Source organism: Protopterus annectens, chromosome 7.part0, assembly GCF_019279795.1.
Source record: "Protopterus annectens isolate FY-2018-M chromosome 7.part0, PAN1.0, whole genome shotgun sequence".
NCBI lineage: Eukaryota > Metazoa > Chordata > Ceratodontiformes > Protopteridae > Protopterus > Protopterus annectens.
Genome location: NC_056739.1, coordinates 174,821,621 through 174,846,939, shown reverse-complemented (window position 1 = coordinate 174,846,939; position 25,319 = coordinate 174,821,621). Strand labels below are relative to the sequence as shown.

Sequence of the window (25,319 nt, the reverse complement as noted above, 5' to 3'; positions counted from 1 at the left end):
ATATATATATATGTATACATGCCAACTATATATACAACAACTGCAATGCAGAAGCAGAATGCCCCAGACCAGGCACCAAACTGAACGTTCTTCCTAAGGGTGGGAGGGTGGGAATGTAAGAACAAAGCGAGATGAACACTCCACATGGAACGTTATGGTAAGGACATAACTTCTATATGTGATAGTGTTCAATCTCGCCGTTTGTTCTTACACATGGGTAGCGTCCCTAGCTCCTTGTTCCTGAGGAACTCACGGAAGGACGTTCTTGAGCACAGTGGAACCAAAGGTTGCCCTGTCCCTAGAAACCTTGTCTACCTTATAATGAGAAATGAATGTATGTGGTTTAGACCAAGTAGCAGCCGCAAATAGCATCTAGTGGTAGGCGAGCTGCATGAGCCAGGGATGTAGACACTGACCTTGTGGAATGTCCTTTGGGTTTGTGCAAAAGAGTTTGATCTGTAGAATCATAGACATAGATGATACAATCAGTTAACCACTTAGAAAGAGTTCTTTTAGTAACCGCTACTCCTTTTCTGTTATCAGCAAAGGCTACAAAAAGTTGATCAGATTTCCTGTGATCTTTTGTTCTATCCAAGTAAAACCTTAGTTGTCTGTGGACATCTAATTTGTGCAACATATACTCCATTTTATTGGAGTGATTCTTGAAGAAAGTGGGTAATTCAATGGACTGGTTAATATTGTTAATAGAACAAACTTTAGGAAGGAAGGATGAATTAGTGCAAGAGAAACTCTGTCAGAGTGAAAGATCAAATAAGGGTGTTTAATGGAGAGAGCTTGAAGTTCAGATACTCTCTAGCGGATGTAATGGCTACTAAAGAGAGTCTTCCACGACAAAAATTTTAATGGGCAAGAGGAGGCTGGTTCAAAGGGGCAGCATCAACTTAGATAATAATAAGTTTAGACTCCAAGGTGACGTGGGAGATCTAATTGGTGGTCTAATATGAAAAGACCCTTTTAAAAGGCTTTACAAAGTCTGTGGGCCATAACTGGAGCCCCACATTCTTCCACATGGAAATTAGAAATGGCAGCCAATTGAACTCTTAATGTGGCAGGAGAAGCACCCTGATGGAACAATTCTGTTAAAAACTCTAATATTTTATTCAAAGGAGCTATAACAGGGTCCACTTGCTGTGTATTCACCCAGAATACAAAGCGCTTCCATTTACTAGTATATGTTTTAGTAGTGGAAGCTTTATGAGAAGCCACTAATATATTTTGAACTGCAGGCGAAAGAAAATCAGACCTGGCTAAGTTGGGAATTGGAGCAGCCAAGCTGCTAGATGGAGGGACAAGAGCGAGGGGTGGGGAGCCCCTGACGAGTGAGTCAATAGATCTGGCTCTGGGTCCAGGATCCAGGGTCCCCGAATGCAGTGTGTCATGAGGAAGGGGAACCAAATTTGACGAGACCAGAATGGGGCAATGAGGATTATTGTCCTGTGTAGGTTGTTGGCTTTCTGGAGAAACTTTGAGATCAGGGGGAAGGGAGGAAATGCGTACAGGAGACCTGGGGGCCAATCGTGAATCAGTGCCTCCCTGGGGACTTCCCCTGGAGGGGTAATAGGGCAAAGTAGCTCCTGCATTTGGCGTTCATTGGAGACGCAAACAGATCGCAGGAAGGTTGGCCCCACGTGAAAAATCTTTTCGCAACTGATTGTTTTAGGGACCACTCGTGCGGTAACAGTATTGCTCTGCTCAGCCTGTCGGCTATGGCGTTGGATGACCCGGGATGAGCGAAGCTACCAGAAAGGGAGCCGTGGACTCGGCCGATTGCCAGATTCTGATGGCCTCTCTGCATAGCTGATAGGACTTGGTTCCCCCTTGCTTGTTTATGTACCAGACTACAGACATGTTGTCCGTCTGAACTGCAATAGTTCCCAGAGGAAGAAGGGGAGCAAAGTGTTGCAACGCTAGAAACACTGCCCTCAACTCTAGAACATTGATGTGCAGATTGTACTCTAAATTGGTCCATTCGCCTTGGACTGTCTGTCCCTGAAAGATGCCCCCCCACCCTATCAGGGAAGCGTCCGTGGTCACCGTAGCTGTCGGAGTGGGTAGCACAAATGGTCTCCCCTTGGAAAGGTTGCAAGTCTGAAGCCACCAGTCTAGGTGTGATTTGCATGTGTTCGTTATAAGAATCTCGTGTGTCAGAGGTAGTTGTTGGAACGACCATTGTGCAAACAGTAGCCATTGTAGGACTCTCATGTGCAGTCTTCCCAAGGGTATTGCAATAAGAGAAGCTGACATGAGTCCCAAAACCTTCAGTACCAGTTTTGCTGGGGATTTCCTGGACAAAAGAAGAAGACGTATGTGAGTCTGAAGTGAAAGTATCCTTTCTGGAGGAAGTCTTAGAATTAACTGATGTGTATCTAATTCCGCTCCTATGAATAAGATACGCTGTGATGGCTGTAGTAAGGATTTTCCGAAGTTTACGGAAATTCCGAGGTGAATACACAGTTGAAGCGTGTAGTCTCTGGCCTGTACTAGTTGACGCTGGGTGGTGGCAGAAAGGAGCCAGTCGTCCAGATATGGAAACACCTGGAATCCTAAGCGTCTCAAGTGAGACGCTACCACTGCCATGCATTTGGTGAAGACCCTGGGGGCTGAGTTCAGATCAAAGGGCAGGGCTCGAAACTGAAAGTGACTGGCACCCAGCCGGAAGCGCAAATGATCTCTGGATGCCCTGGCCATTTTGATGTGGTAGTATGCATCCTTCAGATCTATTGAGCACATCCAGTCGTCCTTCTGTAAGAATGGAAGGATCGATTGAAGCGTGACCATTCGGAACTTTTCTTTCTTGACGAAGGTATTGAGGTCGCTTAGGTCCAGAATGGGCCTCCAGTCCCCTGTTTTCTTTGGAACTAAAAAGAACCTTGAGTAAGTTCCGAATCCTCTTTGGTCCGCTGGGACTGGTTGGATGACTCTTTTTCTAGCAGCTTTGAAATTTCTATAGCTGCTGGCTCTCGCAGATGGGGCGGCACATCTGGGAGTCTTTTCTTTGGGATGGGATAGGATAGAAATGGTATATTGTAACCTCTGGTAACCACGCTTTTTACCCACTTGTCTGTAGTTATGTTTTGCCAGGCCTGAGGGTATAAAGCTAAGCGACCCCCGACTGCCTCCAGAGCAGGACAGTCGGGCCTCCTCTCAGGAGTGCTGGAAAGGTTTACCAGGGAGTGTATCCCTGTCACCTTGATTCTGCGGACCCCCTCTGCCGCCAGGGCGGCATCTTCCACCTCTGCCCCCTCCTCTGCCTCTAGAAGGGGCATCACCCTGTGTGCCTGGGAAAGATCCTTGGGGTTTTCGAAACCACATTTTTCCACCACATTGCCCTTTGGGGTACGGTCTGGATGGGGTGGAAAAACGGACTCCGACAGCAGACAGAGTCTTTCCCTCCTGCTCACACCGGGTAAGGGTCTCCTTTACTTTGGGGCCAAAAAGAGTGGCACCGTCAAATGGGGCGTTAGTAAAGGAAGACTTGAAGGCTTCCGCAAATGAACATAAGCGCATCCAGGATTGTCTGCGAAGAGCAATCACTGAAGCTGCTGCCCTACTCGAACCTTCGGCTGCGTAAGAGATCAGCCTCTTGGACAAGTTCACAATGGATGTAAGGGTATTAAGTTGCGCTGTCACTTTCTCTGAGACAGCAGCATCTGTAGTACCCTGGAGGGTATCTCCCAACTCTTTGACTAGATCCCTCTGTAGTCGTGTAAAGTGGGTCAAATAGTTCAGGGATCGCATGGAAAAAGCCGCTGAACTAAAAATGCGCTTCCCATACCTGTCCATAGTCCTAGAATCTTTATTAGGGGGATGGACAGATGAGGAAGATTCCGACATCTCCTTTTTCATGGCCGCTGCCACCACCATAGCGTCCACTGGAACTCCTTTTGTTAAGTAAGTCTTGTCCTGGGGTGCAGTGATATACTTATTAGGCTTCCTAGGGACTGGTTCCACTGTGTCAGGAGCCTCCCACGCCCTTCGAGCAATAAGTTCCATTAATTCATCGAAGGGCGGAGTGACCCAGGAGGAGGAAGGGCGAGCACCAAATGCCTTCAGCAAGACTGACTCATCCTCAGAAGGGGGAAGGGACTGCCAGTCACCTCTCTGTTTCAGGATCTCCAATATGTCAGAAAAAGAGACATCTTCTGAAGGTGACTTAGGGGACCCTTCTGACTCATCCAAGTCAGTATCGGATGTCAAAGATTCTTGTGGAGAATCTAAGTGTCTCCTCTTACACAATCTTTTCCTAGGGACTTCTTCGTGGGGAGCATCCGAAGAAGCCTCCGAGGAAGAGGGGGCACCCTCCAGGGGTGGCTGAGACACCGGTGCTCGACGCTTGGATGTAGCCGTGGGTGCAGAGGAGGATAACGGCCCTTTATGGGGAGGAGAGGTTGCTTCTACTGATGTGGTTGTCTGGGTAGACAACACCTTCCTCATGAGATCGAAGACCCCCGGGTCCCGAGTCGAAGAATCTCCCGGTTCCGAAGAAATGGGAAGAATCCCCGAGACAGGCACCGAAGGCATCGACCCCGAGGACGGAGCCGAATCGATCCGCGCCGAGGCCCCGAGGGGAAGAGTCGGAACCAAAACGTCGGTTCGACTCTCGGCCCCGGAACCAAGGACAGATCGTCGGCTCCGAGACTCCGGTACCGGATCCGACGGAGTCGAGGTGAGAGGAACAGACCGAGAAAAGGACGGTTCTGGACCCGAGGGCTCCACAATCAGTAGATCAGCCTCTTCCGGCTCCAAAGACTGGACAGGTCTCGGAGGAGGAATGGATGGAGACAATGGGAGGCCTTCAAGTTTCGACACCAACTGGGTGGAAACCGAAATAAGTTTGGATAGGGCCGAATGCTCCAATAACTTCTGCACCACACGATCCACATCGACACTGGAGTGCTTAGAAGAAGAACGGGTCGAAGGAACCGAAGACGGAGCCGACCTCAATAGTGTCGAGGGAGGGAGCTCCATCACCGGTTCCAAGACTCGAGGCTCGGGAACTGACAACAGTTGAACACTCGGCCCCGAAGTCTGTGGAACCGGTGATCTAACTTTACTCGAAGAGCTCGGAGCCGATGACTTGGGCTCCGACGTCTTCGATTCCTTCGAGGATTTGGATGCCTGGTCTGAAGCATCCAGAGCCTCCTGAAAGGAAGGTTTTAATAACCCCTGTCCATGAGTTTCCTGCGCCTATCTGTCATGACCCTCCCACTAAAAGAGTGACAAATTGAACAGTCCTCTTGTAAGTGGAGAGGGCCAAGGCAGTAGACACAGGAACTATGGTTGTCAGTAACTGACATTTTTTGGCCACACTGGCAACGTTTAAAACCTGATTTAATTTTCTCAGACATCTTGAAGAAAAAACAGGTAAGAGAAAAAAGGTCAAGTCCAGTAGAGAGACAAATCCAGTAAAAATGTCGAATCCGATATATAAGTCAGTCCGGTTGTCAAAATCGAGTAAGGGGTGGAAGGCCCCGAAAAACTCTAACAAGTTAATTAAACTTTAACGGCACCGAGTATTTCTACCTTACCACACACACATACACTATGTCAACAAATAGTACTTTTAGAATAATTTTTTTCTCAAAAATAACAATAATAAAAGTTATTTCTTATCTGAAGTTGCTCGAGCTCGATCCCAGTGATGCGAACACAGCAGCGGCAAACTAGATCTGAGGTAAAGGCAGAGGGGGATTGTGGGTATTAGGTTGTCTCGAGCTTCTTCTCGATGCAGAGCTTGCAAGCGGCCGACACGGAGCCGAGGATCGGCTCCGAACCCATGTGTAAGAACAAACGGCGAGATTGAACACTATCACATCTTTACTTGTGACTCTAACAGAACTTGCTGGACAGACAAAGTCATATCACAAAGGCTAACTCATCTATGAAATAAACTTTCCATCTTCATAAAACAAGCCCAGCCCTCACTCTCTGCAAAAAGAATGTGAATAAATGGATGGGGAACTGTAAACTCACTCCTGGGGTACTTCTCATGTCTGTTATGGGCAGAGGCAGTCTGTAAAATGGGATCCATCACCCAAAGACCCACTACCCTGGTAGTGCCCCATCTCATATCTGGGGAATTAAGATACAACATTGTCACATCCTTGGTATTACTGGCTAGGGTTGTAAAGGCTCTTCTGCCATTAGCCTAATAATCACCTATGAACTGGTTACCTCTGTCAAAAAATGAAAGTGGTAGTATTTACGTAATTTCTAAAAAACTGTACTTGTATTTAAACCACTTAGTTTGCCAATAAATATATAAGTGGCAAGAATAGTGTGGTTACTGGGAATCTATGTAATGTTATCTGCAATGGAGTTACCAATGCTGCAACTACTACCAACTTTATTTCACTACCCCCATATGACTGATGCTATACACAAAAAGTAACAGATTACCTCAAACCCATTTTTGGAGGGGTTCCAGCCCCATACCTCTGCCTGTCCTGGATTCGCTCTCATACATTTAGCACATTGGGCAATGAACACCTTTCAGCACTCATTTCCATAGCAGGTATGGGTTTTACAGGGTTGTGTTGCTAGTCCAAAGCCCAAACCTCCTCAGAGAGTGCACCACACACTCGCATGGACACACTCACACCTAGTGCCAATTTACAGTGTCCAATCCACCTACTGTAATTCTTTGGAATGTGGGAGGAAACTGGAGCACCCAGAGGAAACCCACATGAATGCAGGGAGGGAAGGCAGACTCCACACAGAAGGCACCCAGCCAAGAATCGAACCAGAGAAATTCTTGCTGTGGGGCGACAGCACTGTGCCATCCTACCTCTGCCTGTACATATACTAATTTCAAGATTACACCAGCCTTGATGAAAGGAAAATACACTTATTCCCTTTATTCCATAGTGATACATCAGAGAAAGTATATTTGATGGATCAGGGGTGTAAGGTGCAAGGATGTGTGTGCTCTAACTCCCCTCCCCACAAAACACATTAAGATTCATCACCACCACCATCATCATCATCGCCTTTTTACCATTTTCTACATGGGGTCAGGGTATCATGTTAACTGTCGCCACCTCTCTCGATTTAGTGCACATTCCAGCCTTTTTCAACACTAATGTCTGACTGTCACAGATCTTCTTTCCCACAATCCACCCACCTCTTTGCTGGACATCCTTGTTTCCTCTTACCTTCTTCCTGTCTGTCCGAAATCTTCTCCATCAGATTGTCTTCAGCTTTTCTGTACATGTCTGAACCATCGTAATCTGTTCTCTTTAATCTTTTCTGCAGCTGGAGCTACTTTGGCTTCTGCTCTTATGTCCTTGTTTCTTTGTCTGTCTCACAGTGTGCATCCTCACACCCTTCTCAGGCACTTTATTTCCATCACCTCTAACTTCCTCATCTGCTCTGCTTCTACTGCTCAGGTTTTTGTACGGTACATTAGTACTTGTCACACCACTGTCTTGTAGACCTTCAGGTTTTTGTACCATACATTAGTACTTGTCACACCACTGTCTTGTAGACCGTCAGGTTTTTGTACCATACATTAGTACTTGTCACACCACTGTCTTGTAGACCTTCAGGTTATTGTACCGTACATTAGTACTTGTCACACCACTGTCTTGTAAACCTTCAGGTTTTTGTACCATACATTAGTACTTGTCACACCACTGTCTTGTAGACCTTCAGGTTTTTGTACCATACATTAGTACTTATCACACCACTGTCTTGTAGACCTTCAGGTTTTTGTACCGTACATTAGTACTTGTCACACCACTGTCTTGTAGACCTTCAGGTTTTTGTACCATACATTAGTACTTGTCACACCACTGTCTTGTAGACCTTCAGGTTTTTGTACCGTACATTAGTACTTGTCACACCACTGTCTTGTAGACCTTCAGGTTTTTGTACCATACATTAGTACTTGTCATACCACTGTCTTGTAGACCTTCAGGTTATTGTACCGTACATTAGTACTTGTCACACCACTGTCTTGTAGACCTTCAGGTTTTTGTACCGTACATTAGTACTTGTCACACCACTGTCTTGTAGACCTTCAGGTTTTTGTACCGTACATTAGTACTTGTCATACCACTGTCTTGTAGACCTTCAGGTTATTGTACCGTACATTAGTACTTGTCACACCACTGTCTTGTAGACCTTCAGGTTTTTGTACCGTACATTAGTACTTGTCACACCACTGTCTTGTAAACCTTCAGGTTTTTGTACCGTACATTAGTACTTGTCACACCACTGTCTTGTAGACCTTCAGGTTTTTGTACCATACATTAGTACTTGTCACACCACTGTCTTGTAGACCTTCAGGTTTTTGTACCGTACATTAGTACTTGTCAGACCACTGTCTTGTAGACCTTCAGGTTTTTGTACCATACATTAGTACTTATCACACCACTGTCTTGTAGACCTTCAGGTTTTTGTACCATACATTAGTACTTGTCACACCACTGTCTTGTAGACCTTACTTTTCAGCTTTTTTGGCAATCTTCTATTATAGACTACACCTGAGACTCTATGTCAGTTTTCTGCATCCCCTCTGATTCGACCTTTGGCCTCTTCAATCAGACTTCCCTTCTCCTCAATCACCCCTCCCAGATGCTTGAAGCTATTTATCTGTTCCAATATCTTCCCTTCTATCTCATTTCTCAGATTCTTATGATTTTCCCAATTTGCTGCCATTACCACTGTCTTATCTGTGCTTAGTTTCATCCCATGTGCCTTCAATTTTGCATTCCATTCCCCTATTCTTTGCTGACGTTTTGCTCAGAGTCTGCCTGTACTGCCACATCATCTACATGCAGTAACTTTGTTGATCTGTCCCCTCCAACCTGTTTGCTAATGTACTCCATCATCAGTATAAACAGCAGTGGGCTCAGAGATGATCCCTGGTGTACACCCACTCACTGGGAATCCCTCTGTGAGGCCGAACACTGTTTTCAATTGAGTCCTTGTACATAGTCTGCATTAATTCTACCAATGTTTTTGGGACTGCAGACCACCACAGTATTGACCAGATGAGCTTTCTTGGGACCTTGTCATATGCTTTCTCCAACTCTAGGAATGCCCAGTTGGATAAGTCTAGGAATGCCCAGTTGGATAAGTCTAGGAATGCCCAGTTGGATAAGTCTAGGAATGCTTAGTTGTACTCTCTCCTCATCTCCAGCTTCTTCTCAATTATCTGTCTCACTGCAAACATCGGGTCAATTGTGCTGCATCCTGATCTGAATCCGAACTGCTCATTTCCCATCTTTGCATTCTATTACTCTGCTTATCCACCCACAGTTGTGGATGTCCCCTTTGTTCTTGTACACTGGCACAAGTATGTTTATTCTCCAGTCATCTGGGATACACCTGTCTCTCCACTTTGCTATGAGTACCCTCAGGAGCCATTTCTCCGCATCTCACCTAGCATCTTGATCATATCTGCTGTGATCTTATCTAATCATGCTGCATTCCCTGACTTCATTTTCCTTACAGCTTTTCTCTTCTCTCATTGTAGGCTGTTTCTGGGGCAGTATAGCTTCCATCTACCTTTGATGTCCTGTGGAGTGGTGAGTATGTTGTTACTGGCATCCCTTATAAAGGGCGTCTGACTATCTTCTTTATCTTTCTGTCTTTGTCTTGCAACCTGATATAGTATATTTGTACCACCTACTGAGTCACTTTTCAGAAGCTGTTGGAGTGCCTTTGATGCCCTGTTCTTTGCTATTGCAACTAATTTCTTAGCTTCTTTGTTAGCCAGCAAGTATTCCTTCCTAGCCTGGTCAGCCTTTTCTAACTCCCATTTTTTCTGTACTCCTTCTTTCTTTTGATCACTTCCTGGACTTCTGCATTCCACCAGCAGCTTTCCTTATGTACCTTATTCCCATACCTGCTTGGCCACATATCTGCTCTGTAGTCCTAACATATGCTGTTTTGAGGCTCTGCCATCCTTCTTCAACTCCACCTATTTCCTTCTCTTCTTGGGGTGCTAGAGCCCTGAGTGATTCCTTGAACTGTTGTATTTTCTCTCCAGTCAACTTTAAGGTCTTCAGCCTGGACTCTGTTGACCTTAGAGCCTTCTCTGACCACTGCAATTGCAGCTGATTGTGGCAACCAGTGGTTTATGCTGTGGGCTAACTGTTTCACTGGGGATGACTTTGCAATCATGGATTCTACCTCACTACCTGATTTGCATGTTGGCTACCCTTGTATGTGATCTTGTGATTGTTTTGCATTAAGATTCACATTAGTTTACTCTATTGTGACAGTCTACTGTGGAAAGGCTATCCTTTGTAGATATGACACAGTACACAACACGTCAATAGGTCAGCCAAGACCTATTACCATTAACTGTAGAGGTATTACTGGGTAGAAATACATTTCTGATAATATCAGCGTTTAAACTAAATCATGTAAAAACATATATTACTTGTGTGGAAAAAGAAGAAGGTGCCTTGTGAGATTCGTAAAAGCTTTGTATATAGGCAATGTATATAAATATGGAAGAGATAGTATGTATAGAGAAAAATTATATAAAAGGTTATAGACTATGTCGAAGCAATTACTGTGAGGAAGAAGAGGACAGAGTGTACCACTTGATAGAAATTATTTCAAAATTTGAGAGTAATATCTGAGGTGGGAAACATATTTAAAAACGTTTCATATACAAACAAATGAGGAGTTGAGATAACAGGAAGGAAAGTGGGAGGAACATAAATTTCACACCTAACACCCACCTCTTTCTTTATTCTTTTTTTTTATTTGTAGCCAGGGCAGTGAGGACCTTAAACATCTGATGAACCCCCTCCCCCCCACAAGCTTTGGTATCCTATTGTAGTATTGAAAAACTCAATATTAAAAGATTTTGTGGAACATAACAAATATGCTGAACGGATAAAAGAAGTAAAAGAAAGAATAAGAAGTTCAAATGTACAGGATATGAAATGGGATGAAGTAACGGCCAGAGAGACTGAAACAAAGTTAAGAAAAGCTCCTAAATGGAAGGCCCCAGGGCGAGATGCAGTACCTAACTTCTGGCTAAAAATATTAACATCTTTACATGAAGAGTTAGCCATGAGTAAGAACTATTTATATGCGCACCCAAAGATACGCCAACCTGATTAACAACAGGAAAAACAATACTCCTACTTAAGAGCAAACCTGCAAGCTATCCTAAAAACTATAGACCAGTAACTTGCCTTCCAACAACATATAAACTATATACTGAAATAGATGCCAACAGAGTTTACAGTCATTTAGAAGAAAATTTAATCATGGCAATAGAACAAAAGGGCAATAAAAGAAAGTCATATGGAACAAAGGATAATTTCTCGTTAAATAAAGTCATAATGCAGAACTGTAAAAAAGAGAAGAATCTAAGTATGGCTTGTTTAGACTACGAAAAAGCATCTGAGAGTATCCCACATTCATGGATAAAATAATGTTTAAAAATGTATAACATATACCCTACACTGATCAATTTCATTACAGCGGCCATAAAGGACACATTATTATTCTAGAGATAAAAATCCAAAGGAGGATATTCCAGGGTGACTCTGCTGCTCTTTTGTCTTGCTCTTAACTCATTAAGCTGCCTGCTTAACTGATTAGGTCATGGCTACAATTTGGCTCCCAGAAAACAACAAAGTATAAAGACTTATCTTCTTCTTGTGAATGATTTAAAACTGTATAGTTCATCAGATGTGGGAAAGCACAACTGCAAGTGGTCACAACTTTGTGAGATGATATAAGAATGTCACTTGGTCTTGATAGATTTGCAAAAGCAAACCTTTAAAGCAGGAAAGCTGCAGCAGAAAGAAAGCAACAGCCTGGGACAGGAATGTGACTTAAAAGAACTTGAGCAAGAGGGAGTCTATAAATATTTGGGACCTGACAAAGGATCAACAATAAAACATGAACAAATGCAAATAAAATGTAGTAAGGAATATTTTAGAAGAATAAAATTAATAAGAAAACAGTGCTGACATCTAGAGAGAAGTCTAAACTATAAACCAATTTGCTCTTCCTGTCCTAATATACAGCTTTGACATGACTGATTGGCCATAAGTGGTGTTGGATTGGTTGGACAGGAAAACAAGAAGGATGCTTCATGCTTATCAAATGATTTATAAAAATCAGTGTATAGCAAGACTAACTTCCGCAATGGTGCAGCGGTAGCATCCCGTTCGATTCTCGGTTGGAGTGCGGGGAGTGCCTTCTGTGTGGAGTCTGCATGTCCTCCCCGTGGTTGGGTGGGCGTTCGAAAGACATGCGTAAATGGGCGTGCCTTCGTTGAAGGTTGGATGTCGAGCTGGCACCTCAGCATTCGTGAAAATCTACTGCCAATCATTAGTGGACCGGAGTTCCGCTGTGGCGACCCCTAACCGGGAAAAGCCGAAAGACAACAACAACAGTGTATAGCAAGACTATATATTCCTATTTCTCAAGGAGGTATGGGCCTCCTCGAAATTGATTACATGTGTAGATCTGCAACCGTAGGACTGCATACGTATCTACTGACTTCACAACACTCACAGTGAAAGTTTTAAAACATGGAGAATAAGTTTAAGATGACTTCTCTGCTTAGTTTAGCAAAGCATATTAGTGTCAAGTGAGAATGGAAATAAAAACAGAAGTAGATAAAAATCAGACAACAACTGAATGTGCGAAAAAAACAAACAAACAATATAAGGTGAAGGATCAGATGAAAAGGCAAGAAATGTGAAAAATGCACAAATATAGTTGCAAGTATAGAAAACTCTTGGAACAAACTCATGCTGATCAGGATTGAACACAGGAATGGTTAAGGAGAGGTGAATTTAACCCAAAAGATGAAAGGTTAATACTGGCAGCCCAGGATAGTGGATTAAGTACACATTGGTTTACAAAGTCCACTGAACATGTGTGTTTCATAAACAAATGTAGGTTTTGTAAAACAGAATTGGAAAAGATCACGCATCTTGTTGCTGATGATTGTGATATACTAATGGCAGAAAGACTGTACACTCAAAGGCATAATAATGTGGCAAGACTGTTACATTGGGGACTCTGTAAAAAGTATAATACTGAAGTAGCTGAAAAACATTAGAAACATAAGACACAAAGCATTATAGAAAATTATAAAGTTTATATTACATGGGATCACCCTTTACCAACAGTTCAAATAAATGCAAGAAAACCAGATATAGTAGCCCATGAAAATAAGACAAAAGCAGCATTGATCATAGGAGGTTAGTAGAGTAACGGCCCAGGGTCCTTTCAAGCCTAGCCAAGTTCAACCTGTGTTCCCAAGGGTGTCTGGTTCAAGCAGACACAAAAATCAGCACCTATTGCCCCTGTCCAAGAAGGACACAGGTAAACACTGAAATCGTTACACCAAGTGATTACAGTGTCTTACGTACAGAGAGACACAAAATCATAAAGTTCCAGGATTTGCAGCCAGAAATGAGGGCAATGCAAAAGAAGGGTACCCAGACAGTTCCAATAGTAGTAGGAGCAACAGATCTTATAAAGAAGGAATTTACATCCGTGCTTTGCTATGTTACTGATACATGCAACTCCATATGAATTACAGAAAAACTCATACTGGAAACATTGCGGGTGCTGAGAAGAGCACTTCTGACTTATTCCACAAACTTTAATCATATTTTAACTTAGGAATTGGATCCATTCCGTCATGGTATTAGAAATCCAAAAGACTTGGAGAAATTTGAAAAAAAGCATCCATCTTTAAAAACTGAACACCTCTCTAAAAACTAAACTTGAGAAATGGTATAAGACTCCACACTCTAATGCAAACAAATCCAATCACATTCACCACTGTACAGCACAAAAAGAACTAAACTGGATGGGACTGCCTCACTGTCCTACATACACCCAATTAATCAAGAGTACAAAAAATAATAAGCAGTCCTTCAGCCTGCATAGTATTAAGTACAGTTCTCAAAAATTATACCCCACAACTTCCCTTAAGATCAAATAATAAATGGCTCCTTATCATACCCAAACCAAAAAATCTGCATGACATTCTAATGTGATAGCAAAAACCTGGAACTTGCTTTATCAGGTCATCACTCAACCTCCAAATCTTCAAAACTTCTTTAAAAACATTCCTAACTAATTTCTGTCTCTGCTTCTGAACCACACCAGACTAGTCCTATCCTATAATCCATTTTACTTTTTCATCCCACCTCCATTCTTGCAGCCATTCTATCCTTTTACTTTCTCTAGTTATAATTGTTTTTGTTATTCTGACCTACTATTCCTCTCCCCTACCTTAATGCCATCCGCTGTTCCACTAGAGTGGAACTATCACAAACCAGCAATAGTTTAAAAGAACACAGCAATAACAGATTAGAAATTCTTAGATCTTTAGCTCTAAGATGATGTGTCGGGAGCTGCGGCTGCCTTATTGCAAGCACAAGTCCTGAACTAGCCACACACACACACACACACACTACATAGGAAGGAAAATGGAGTTTACTACCAATAGTTCCCTTAAAAAGCACAATTTAGTTCAACTATGTACTGGAATTACTAATACAGGCTTAAAGACTTCAGCTAAAGCAGATACACACTGCAAAAATGAACTTAAAAACAGATAAAAATTAAGAATCTTCACTTATCTTTGTTGCTGTGTGTGTGTGTGTGTGTGTGTGTGTGTGTGTGTGTGTGTGTGTGTGTGTGTGTGTGTGTGTGTGTGTGTGTGTATGTGTATGGGACTATATCAGAAGATCGACAGTCCACAATATCGAACTGCAAAAGTTTGAAATTCAAAACATAGAACCAGGTTTATTGCTAGATGTTGGTTTTTCTGGGGATCAGAAGTTTGTCCTTTTTTTCATGTGGTACCGTCTTCAAGTTGGTATATTTAATATGCAGCATACACCCCTGCAAAAAAAGTGTGTGTGTGTTGGATGTTTCAGTTTGATGTTTTCACTTTAGCACCTCAGTATTTTGGACTGCCAATCTTTTGACATAGACCCATACACACACACACACACATATACATATATATATATATATATATATATATATATATATATACGGTTTCAAAGAAAACTTCATAATCTGGAAGCCCTAAATCCTGAAAACTCAAAATCCTGAATCCCAAAAGACTGAAAACACACAGGATACATATACTGACTATAGAGAACACAAACCAGATGACATTCAACCAAATATAAGCAAGGGGGCAAGCCCACCTGCACCCCCACACCCCCTGCTACTTAAATATATCAACTCCAAGATTGCAGTTCACTACACTATCATGAGTTATGTTGTAGTATAGCAAGTTAAAAGGGAATGTAACTAAGGTTACAACAGGCAGTCATGAACACATGTGATGGTATGTTTGCATTTTGTGGAGTGCAATCTTGGAGTTTATATGTTTAATTAGCAGGAGGTGTGGGGGGCGCAGCTTGCCCCCCTGCCTATAGTTGGTGAAAAGTGCTATCCTTTGTCTTGTATGTGTGTCTCTGTTTCCTTGTACTGGAATATTGCCTTTCTTTGTGTCCTGTATATTTTCACTATTTTGTGATTCAGGATTTTGACTTTTCAAGATTTTGGGTTGCAGATTATGAAGTTCAGGATTTTGATATTTCAGGATTCTGAAATGAAACTATATATATATATATATATATATATATATATATATATATATATATATATATATATACACACACACACATAGAGAGAGCGATAGAAAGAAATAGATATATAGATAGATATATAGATAGATATAGTGGCATTCATTTGAACTGGCATTATATCAACGTAGCTAACACTGATACAGTAACATTGAAACAGAAACATTGTCACACTTATGCGCATGCACCGAGGCTACTCCTCAGATCATGCAAATTCCGCAATGTTTTTGCAGGGGGGCAATCACCCCCGCCAGCCCTGTTAATTTTATATATATTAACTCTGGGATTGTATAATCTCTGGAGAAACGGCATATACCCCAACCCCAAAGACTGTCCATTCTTGCATAACTGTCAACCACCTGCATGGTCAACTGAAGAATGTCAACAACCCAAGGTAGATTTTAACTAAAAGTGACTAATACTAGGGAAACCATACAAGTGCCATTTAGGTGGCTAAACTTTGCACTCACTTCACAGAAAAAAGCCGGTACAGCTAATCGAAAATCAACTGATCATATATTGCCAGCTTTTTTTGTGTGTGGGATCACGAGCAGTGATGAATCTATCCTTCTCCCACTGTACTGAGATCTCAGAATTGGTATATATAATTAACAGTGTGTGTAGAGGGCTTGCCCCCAAATACTGTGAATTTTATTGTTTGTTATTTTTTCAGTGTTTTGAGGATTGGGCAGTTTTGCTACATCTTCTGAGCTTTGTTTATATGTGTATACAACAAAGTGTTATATGGTCATCTCTCTCTCCACACATATATATATATATATATATATATATATATGTGTGTGTGTGTGTGTGTGTGTGTGTGTGTGTGTGTACATATTTATAGTAGCATCTATCTGTGTGCATACTTTGTATATAACACACAGTTTACCTGCCAGCATAATGTACATGTTTGCACAAATTACATACATACCTAGTGGAAACACATATATACAGAAAGTATATACATACATGCATAAAGTGCAAACATATATAGTAAGTCCATACATACAATGCTTACATACATACATATGCACACACATACAGAGATTGGGAACTGGCATAGCAGCGAAGGTGTTTACCTCAAAGACACAAAGTACAGGGTTTGATTCTCAGCTTTGGGAAAACTGACTAGGCTTAAAATGGCCCACAAAGGCAGCTAGCCTAGTACTGACCTACAAACAAAATAGTATACAGTGACTACGAACAAAACATACATATGTAAAGTATGTACATACATAGAATACATACACTTATCCTTAGCAATCTCTAAACCACTCACCAAAAGCAACACCAAACACCACATACACACCCAATGGAGCCACAAATGTCCCACTCACCAGACTGAACTAGGAGAAGATAACAGTTGCTTATCTGGAGTCAGGATCTGCCAAGTTATGCATGCACTCAAGTCACTACACCACAGAAGCCAGTATGATTCTATCATAGTCCATCTGGGTGTTAGTGACATCAGAAGCATTTTCCTGAACTATATGAAGACAAACATTGTTCATCTCTCTGAATATGTCTGAGGCAGGTATGTGCCTCGCATTGAGCAGAATTCTACCTTGACTAAGGATAATGCCACAATGTGAATAAAAGAAGATTTACTTCAATAATTGACTTAGTTTCTGGTGTTTTTCCAGGAGGATACAATATTTGTCAGCATGGGAGGACGTGGTTAGCAAGCCATGTTGTTTTGCAAAGGATGGTCTGCATCTGTCTCTACTTGGCTTCCGAATATTGGCTAAAACTTTATCCACCCCCTTAGAGCCTTTTTTAGGCACTAACAAATCGAACAAACCTACCAGCATAGCAAATAAAACCCACATAAACCTAAAGGTGTTGCTGCTCAATGCTAGGAGTCTAAACAAGAAACTCCACCCACTATGAGCTCTCCTCACTCTGGAGAATAGAGATATCCGTGCCATTACCGAGACATGGTTTAAATCCACAGAAACTACTCCAGCAGTGCAAGAATTCAGCTCCTTCCACACATTTAGACCATCAGCTGCACAGACGGGGACAAAAGGTGGAGGAGTCTCAATCTACATCAACAACAAGCGTAACTCTACGTTGGTTAAACAGGACAATGCCCTAGAATTTATCCATGTGCAAATTACCATAGACAAAGTCCCATTCCATATCTTAGCAAGCTATAGGTCACCCTCTATGTCCCTAGAATCCCATCCCTTATACCTAGACCTGCTGGAGACACTCATACACACAAGCACAATGATTCCTGGACTTTATTAACATAAATACCCTTGACCAGATAGTGTGCACACCCACCAGAAGTACAAACATACTGGACCTGGTACTTACCAATATGGGAGACCACTGCACCACTCTCCCTCCCTCCAGTGTCATGTCCTCACTGGTGAGGTCACAAAGCTGTCTCTTTTGAAATAAAAAACAGCTAAGTAACCCCAGAAAACCCTTTAACATTTTGGAACTATTCCAAAGCAAACTACATTCTATTGAGGGATAGTCAAAATTCAATGTCCCTTTCAACCCCGAGTTCACAGCAACCTATGTGGAGTTGTTCACAGAGACCATGTACAACCATGCAAATGGAAGCATAGAGGCTTCTTTACCTGCTAGAAGTAAGCCCAAAACAAACTCTAAAAACAAACTACACTAGTGGAATCCTAACCTAATAGGGTATATAGGAAAAAGAAAAAAAATAATAGCTAAAACCACAACAGCATCTCCCACAACGATAGGGGCTCTCTAATTAAACTAAATAGGAAATTAAGAGGACTACTTAAGTCCAACAAGGCCAATTATGAGGTCAAGATAGTCCTTACAGGCTAAAGGATAACCACAAAGCCTTCTACAGCTATGTCCAAAACTTTAAAGGCAGCACGCATCAGTGTGCCCAACTGGTGGTCAAGGGTGCCACCTCCACTGAGCAGAGTGACACAGTGAATCTACTGGTTGAAAAATTCAGCTCAAACTTTACCACCCCAATCCCTCCTTCAGCTTCCCCTATGAAATACATACTACCATAACCCCCCAATTATTAACAGGGAGCAGGTCCTGGCAGCACTCGCTAAGGCCAAAAACACAGCCTCAGTGGGCCCTGACGATAACCTGGGATGCCTCCTAAAAAGCTTGAAACATGACCTATCAGGACCACTTGACACACTTTTTAACTATAGCTTCAAAACAGGCTTTGTACCACCAGAATGCAGGAATACAATGATTATCCCACTTCACAAGGGTGGACCATCAACTGACCATGGAAATGACAGACCTGTTAGTCTGACTAGTCTAACATGCAAAGCCATGACACCAGTTATCATGGAAATGATCAACAAAGACATAGGCAACCTTCAGACATTGGACCCATCCCAGTCTGGTTTTGTAAAAGGAATGTCATGCCTACTAAACCTGGTGAGCTTTTTTGAGACGTTCACAGAGGCAATGGATTAGGGGGGAAAGTAGTACATACCACGTACCTGGATTTGACAAAGGCATTTGATACTACACCTCACTTGGATATAGTTGACAAACTCACCAAACTGGGCATAAACCCCTTCATAACTTGTTAGATTGCCACCTGGCTCATGGACAGGAACCAGGAAGTCTGGATTGGTGATACCACCTTCACTAAGAGACTGGTCACCAGTGGGGTACCTCAAGGTTCCATGCTGTAACCACTCCTATTTGGCATCTACTTCTCAGAGGTAAATGCTAATGTCAGGGGCCTTTGGCTGATCAAGTTCACAGATGACTGCAAACTGGGAGCTATCACAGATTCCCCCATTGCACAAACATCTTATAAGAGGGTTTAACACAGACAAATGACTGGTGGCAACATCATGGACTAGAACTCAATGCCAAGAAATGCATTATAGTGCCTTTTGGGAAAGATGCCACCCAAGCTAATTACTCCATCGATAAGACACCCCTAAGAGTTGATCTGGCAGTTAGGGATTAGGGAACATATGTAGACAGTAATCTGGCTTTTGACCAACGTATGGCAAAGGTCGTAAGAAAATCATTCTATATCACCCAACTTATAATGGAGGTATGACAACCAGGTCCAAGGAAGTCATAATGCCACTTTATTTGACCCTTATCAGACCCATCATTGAGTATAATGTCCCCTTCAGCGTGTGCAGACATATGCAACAAAGGATCCTTAACAGCAGAATCCAAGGTATAAACAGATTGTCATCTATGAATCACCTTAAAGCCTTATCTCTATACTCTGTTTCCTACAGGTTACCGAGAGATGATATATGCTTGGCATGCAAGGCAACCTCAGATCCATCTCTGATGGACCTTTTGCACATCTGCAAAATGAATAGCATCAGAACCATTAGATCCATGGATTTAAATTTTGCTTCAGACATAAATAAAAGAAGTTGCTGAGACAAATATGTGTCTCAGAGGATCCCAATGCTATGGAACAAGCTTTCCACCGTGTGAAGCAGAGCCATCCCTAACCCTATTAAATTGTAATCTTGATCAATGGCTGTGAAATTGGAAATTTACCCCAGGTCTGGCCCCCACATCTCTGAGGCAGACAGTAGTGCCCAAAGTAACATACCTCCCCAACATAACCTTTAGAATCTTCCTAACATACCTCCTCCTAATAAATGCCCATGATACATAGGGACAACTGGGTTGGATTGAACAGCTAGGTTTATAAAGGCCCTGGTGGTTGTTAGCCTAGTATATACCTATAAACCTCTACACAGAGTGCATATAAACATATAGTGGGTCTACTTCATATAACAAAAATGTCACTTACCCGACTTTCATAAGATTGAGCCGAGAACACAAAGTACAAAACAGTGACCACTCGAAACACCGATATTTAACTAATGGTAACTGACCCAGTGGCCAACCCAACAAGCACACTAAAATGGTAGCATAGAAAACATACCCACATGGGGGCTTTACCCCCACACCCCCCTAACTAAATATACCAACTCCGAGATCGCACTACTGTGGAGGTAAGGGGCAAAGGTCAACATGCTGCCAAGCAGTTACTTACCGTTAGTTACACATCTGTGTTTAGAGCTGTTGGTGTTTTGTACTGTCGGTGTTCTTGGAGCAATCTTATGGAAGTCGGGTAAGTGGCATTTCGGTTATATGAAGGAAACCCACATATACTACATAGATAAGGTACACACACACTGTCACAGCACATACATACATAAACTACATACATTTGGCACATGCATAAATTACATACATACAAATGTTGCATACATAGATAAAGCGCATACAATTTTATGGCATTCATAGTAATGCACACAGTTGTTCTGCTGGACTAATAGATACCTGTGCACACCCTACTTAACCTCTCGAAGTTTGATGCTGTCCCTGTATAAGCTTTCGTGATAAGCTGGATAAAGTTATGGTGACCATCTGTGGCTCGCTTTTTTTTAGAAAGTAGATGGATCCTTCCTTTCTCCTGGATTTTCAATGAAAAAAAAATAACCGTGACCCTGTCAGACTGTAATCCCCCTAGGCTACCCTTTACCCAGATGGTCGCAAACTTAACAAAACAAAATCAGGCTACAAATAGAAAAGGGATGTGTAATTTTGTGAAACAGACTGCATTCCATAATGGATAATAATATAATAAGAAATAAATGAAGCTGATTTCAGCTTCATCCCCAAAATGGAATATTACAATTCACCAGACAATAAAAATTTCTTGCCTCTAGCCCTACCCTTCTTGAGAAGCTGTGACTGACAGTGGTGCTGAAATTTGCTCTGAAAAATCCTGCGCTGGAAGAGATCCTCAACAGCTGGGTAACAGCAGCTACCTGCGTTATGTGCTCATAGTGAAGATATTTATATATTTGGTTCCTAGCAGCACAGATGTTATAAAACTGCTGACCAATATAATAAGCATATTAAACATACAAATACATAAAAATAAACTTCAGGTTCCTGATATGCCACAAATAAACATACATAAATCAATCAACCTGTGTCTATCTAGCCGTATATCAACATATCCTTTAAGAGGAGATTCATATTACATCATTGAACCTCAATTATTTGAAGGCAAACAAACTGTGCTACAGTTATACATCTGTGCAGAACCTACTTGAATTAGTACACATTTGATCCACAGAATGGTGTTAGTTTAGTACAACATGGATTATACAATAAATGCATCTGACACATGTATGCATTTGGGGACAGGGAACAAATCCTACCTTTATTCAGACTTTTCTTTCATTTCTCATTCTTTCAGTTTCTGATGTTGCCCTTTATCTTAAGAACTATTCTCTTCTGAAGGCATGTACATTCACATATTACCAGATAAACAGGGGGATATATCTACTGATAGGTAGCTCTGCTATTTAATAAGTCCTGAGAAACTTCCATGGACTTTTATCTCACTTGGCCAGTTGCTGCAGCAAGTTTCCTACAGGCTACATAAACACATTCATATGTATGCATTGCACTTCTGGCTTTTCTGACTTCTTTTTAATTATTAACATTAGACATGTACTGATTTACAAAATACAGTTCTGGCTCCTCTGACACTGCACTGTTACTCTTCAGTCAGGAATTCTAGTGAGACAAGGACAGGAAGTTATTTCCAGAGTTGCTGTTGGGCTACCAGGAAAGAAAAAGAACAACTTCCACAAACTGTGTCATCAAAGGGATGAAAATGCATTCTTCCAATTTGATGGCGCCATCTAGTGGTAGAATATTTTTTATCCTTTTGCTTGGAAGTTTTTACATGGATATTTTTATACCCCAAGTAGACTTCAAAGAGTTTTTCCTCAGGTAGGTAGCAAATGCTTGAGATGTGATGAGAAAGAGAGCTATAACTGGGAACATGCTTTGGGAAGTGTAATGAGTCGGTAGATTTTAAAACTTCTCTGCAGAGTGCTGTGTCAAAAATATTAGGGGAGGTGAGCAAATAGTTGTAATTAAGGAAATTATTCTTTTGAGCTGGGATACAGAATCTGAATTGCCTAGACATAGTAAGGCCTTACTACTGACTGCAAAAAAATTAATTACTAGAAAATGGAAATCTAAATATAAACAACCTGTAATCAAAGTATTAAATATTGTTAAAGAGAAAAAAGGGAAGGAAACAGATCTTAGGATCATAGGAAGTGATTAGGCTATTGGCCCTAAGGCCCTTATAAGCCTAGCCAAGAGTTTAGCCCATTCATAGACAAATCAGCTCCTGTCCAGCAGAAACATGGGTGGAATCCCAGGGATGTACCATCCAGTTATCCAGATTGCGCTTCAAAAGGGGTAAAGAGGTACTCTGCTTGACATGGAGAGGGAGTCTATTCCATAGATGGGGGAGTCTCTGGGACACAAATCTGTCCTGCCAACAAGTCCTATTGATGTCACAGACCAGGTTGAGGCTGCGTGTGTGGGTTACTCGAGTAGAGCTTGACTTGCAGATATGCAGCAGTCCCATCAAGGCGGGGTCCGAGATCACCTTGTATGCCAGACAGAGGTCACCTCTGAAGAGTCTGTAGGAAACAGAGTAGAGGCATAGGGGTTTTAGCCTATCTGTGGATGGTAGATTTTTGAGGCCCTCAATTCTCCTGGTGAGGAACCTCTGTAGTCTCTCCAGCTGCTGCATGTGCTTTGTACATTGTAGATGTAGATGTAGATGTGCTTGTACATGGGCATTGTACTCAATAATGGGCCTTATAAGGGAAGAATACAGGGATGTTATAACCTCCTTGTCCCTGGATGACATACACTTACTTATGAGGTGGGTCATGTAGAAAGCTTCTGTACAATGGAAGCAACATGGTGGTCAAAAGTCAGGCCGCTATCAATCTGGGTGCCCAAATCCCTCACGACTGACTGCGTGCTTAGAGCGTTATTTATGTGATCATTTGTGGGGACAGCTCTCTCCCCAAAGGGGATGATGATGCATTTTTTTGTATTCAGCTTGAGGCCATGTTTCTGGCACCAGCCATTTGTTTGGCTGAGACCCTCTTGGAGAATATCCATGTCACTAGGGGAATGATGACAGCTCCCAGCTTGCAGTTATCTGCAAACTTGGTCAGCCATAGCCAGCTGGTTTTGGCCTGTACCTCAGAAAAGTATATCCCAAATAACAGTGGCCCCAAGACCGAACCCTTGGTTATGCCACTCAATACGGGTCTACTGCTTGAGGTGGCTTCCCCTATTTTGACTAGGTGGGTTCTGTCAGTGAGCCAGTTGGCTACCCATCTGGTAACATACGGATTGATGCCTAGTTGAGCTTATCTATTATGCCGAAGTGGGGAATAGTGTCGAAGGCTTTGGCCAGGTCATGGTAGGTGGTGTGCACTGTCTTCCCCTCATCCATGGCTTTGGTGACTGTCTCAAAAAAGTTGACCAAATTTAACAGACACTCCCCTTGACAAAGCCAAACTGTGTGGGATTGAGTGTTTGGAGGTTGCGAATGTCGTTGTTAATGAGGTCCATGATAATCCATTCCATGGTCTTGCAGATCAGGCTAGTTAGGCTGATGGGTCTATAATTTCCCAAATCAGTGGATGCTCCACCTTTGTGTAAAGGGATGACAGTGGCTGTCCTCCACTCAGCTGGGACAAAACCGGTACTCAGGCTTTGGTTGAATAGGGTGCCTAATGATGCTGCAAGTTCCTGCCTGAGTTCATGTAGGATGCAGCCTGAGATGTTATCAGGTCCCATGGAGGCTATATTTTTTGCTTTTGAGGGAGCAGCGATGACCTGATCCCTAGATATAAGGGGAATGGGACAGGTACTGAGAATGTCCTGATTTACTGATGGGGGGGGGGGGGCAGAGGGGTGAAATTTTCACTGAATCTGTCAGCCAGCAAGTTTGCTATATCTACGGCATTTGTATATGTGGTGTCCTTGACCATCAGTTCTAAACATATCTGGTTGCTACCTTTGAGATTACGGACATACATGAAGAAGGCCTTATGATTGTCTCTAGTAGATGTGGCCAATTTGGACTCAAAGTTTTCTATGGAGGATTTCACTAGTGCTCTTAATTGCTTGTTTAGGCTAAAGAGAGATTGCTTCCAGTTGGGCATCTGCTCCTTCTTGGTCCTGGTCAGCAATTTTTTTTCTTTTGTTATAGAGTTAATTTATTGTAGATGTCCATCAGACAGGTTTACTCTTCCATGAGGAGGATGATTAAGTCCTGTCAGGTATTCCTGATTCCATGCATCTACACAAATGTTCATAGAGTAATTTGGTATAGTTTTGGATACTGGTAAGAGTTCCTAGAGAGGGGGAGGGGGGCTGTGAAGCTGTTTATACCATCCCTCAGGAGGTTATAATCAGCTTTGGAGAAGTTTTTTTGATTGACCCTAGCTAAAGGGGTGTCAGGGGAGATGGTGACTTCAAATGTGACCACTTTATGGTTGGATCTTACAAGGGAGGATAATACTGCAGGGATGCTGCAGTGGTTACTCATGTTGGTTAATACCAAGTCCAAGATATTATCACCTCTTGTGGGGGTATCGACTAGCTGTTCCAAAGCATTTGCATTGACCAAATCAAGGAATCTGGGCATTTGTGTTCTGGCAAGAGTAGTTATTCCAGACTATGTTTGGGTAGTTAAAGTCACCCAGGATCAGGGTAAAGGGCTGAATCTTGATAGATTCAAAGAGGTCTAGATAGGCAGTTTGGGCATCTTGGGTCAGATATGGGGGCCGGTAGCTAGCTATGATTTGTATAGGGGTCTTGACAATA

At 42.3% G+C, this 25,319-nt stretch overlaps 1 protein-coding gene across 1 annotated transcript in view; it reads right to left on the bottom strand.

Annotated features, from left to right (window-relative positions):
* Positions 1–22,198, bottom strand: part of DRAM2 (DNA damage regulated autophagy modulator 2) — a 337,805-nt gene extending 315,607 nt beyond the window's left edge. Inside the window, exon 1 of the mRNA XM_044076654.1 lies at positions 21,821–22,198. The gene's annotated coding sequence lies outside the window, so the exon portion shown is untranslated. The remainder of the gene's footprint in view (positions 1–21,820) is intronic.
* Positions 22,199–25,319: the final 3,121 nt, after the last annotated feature.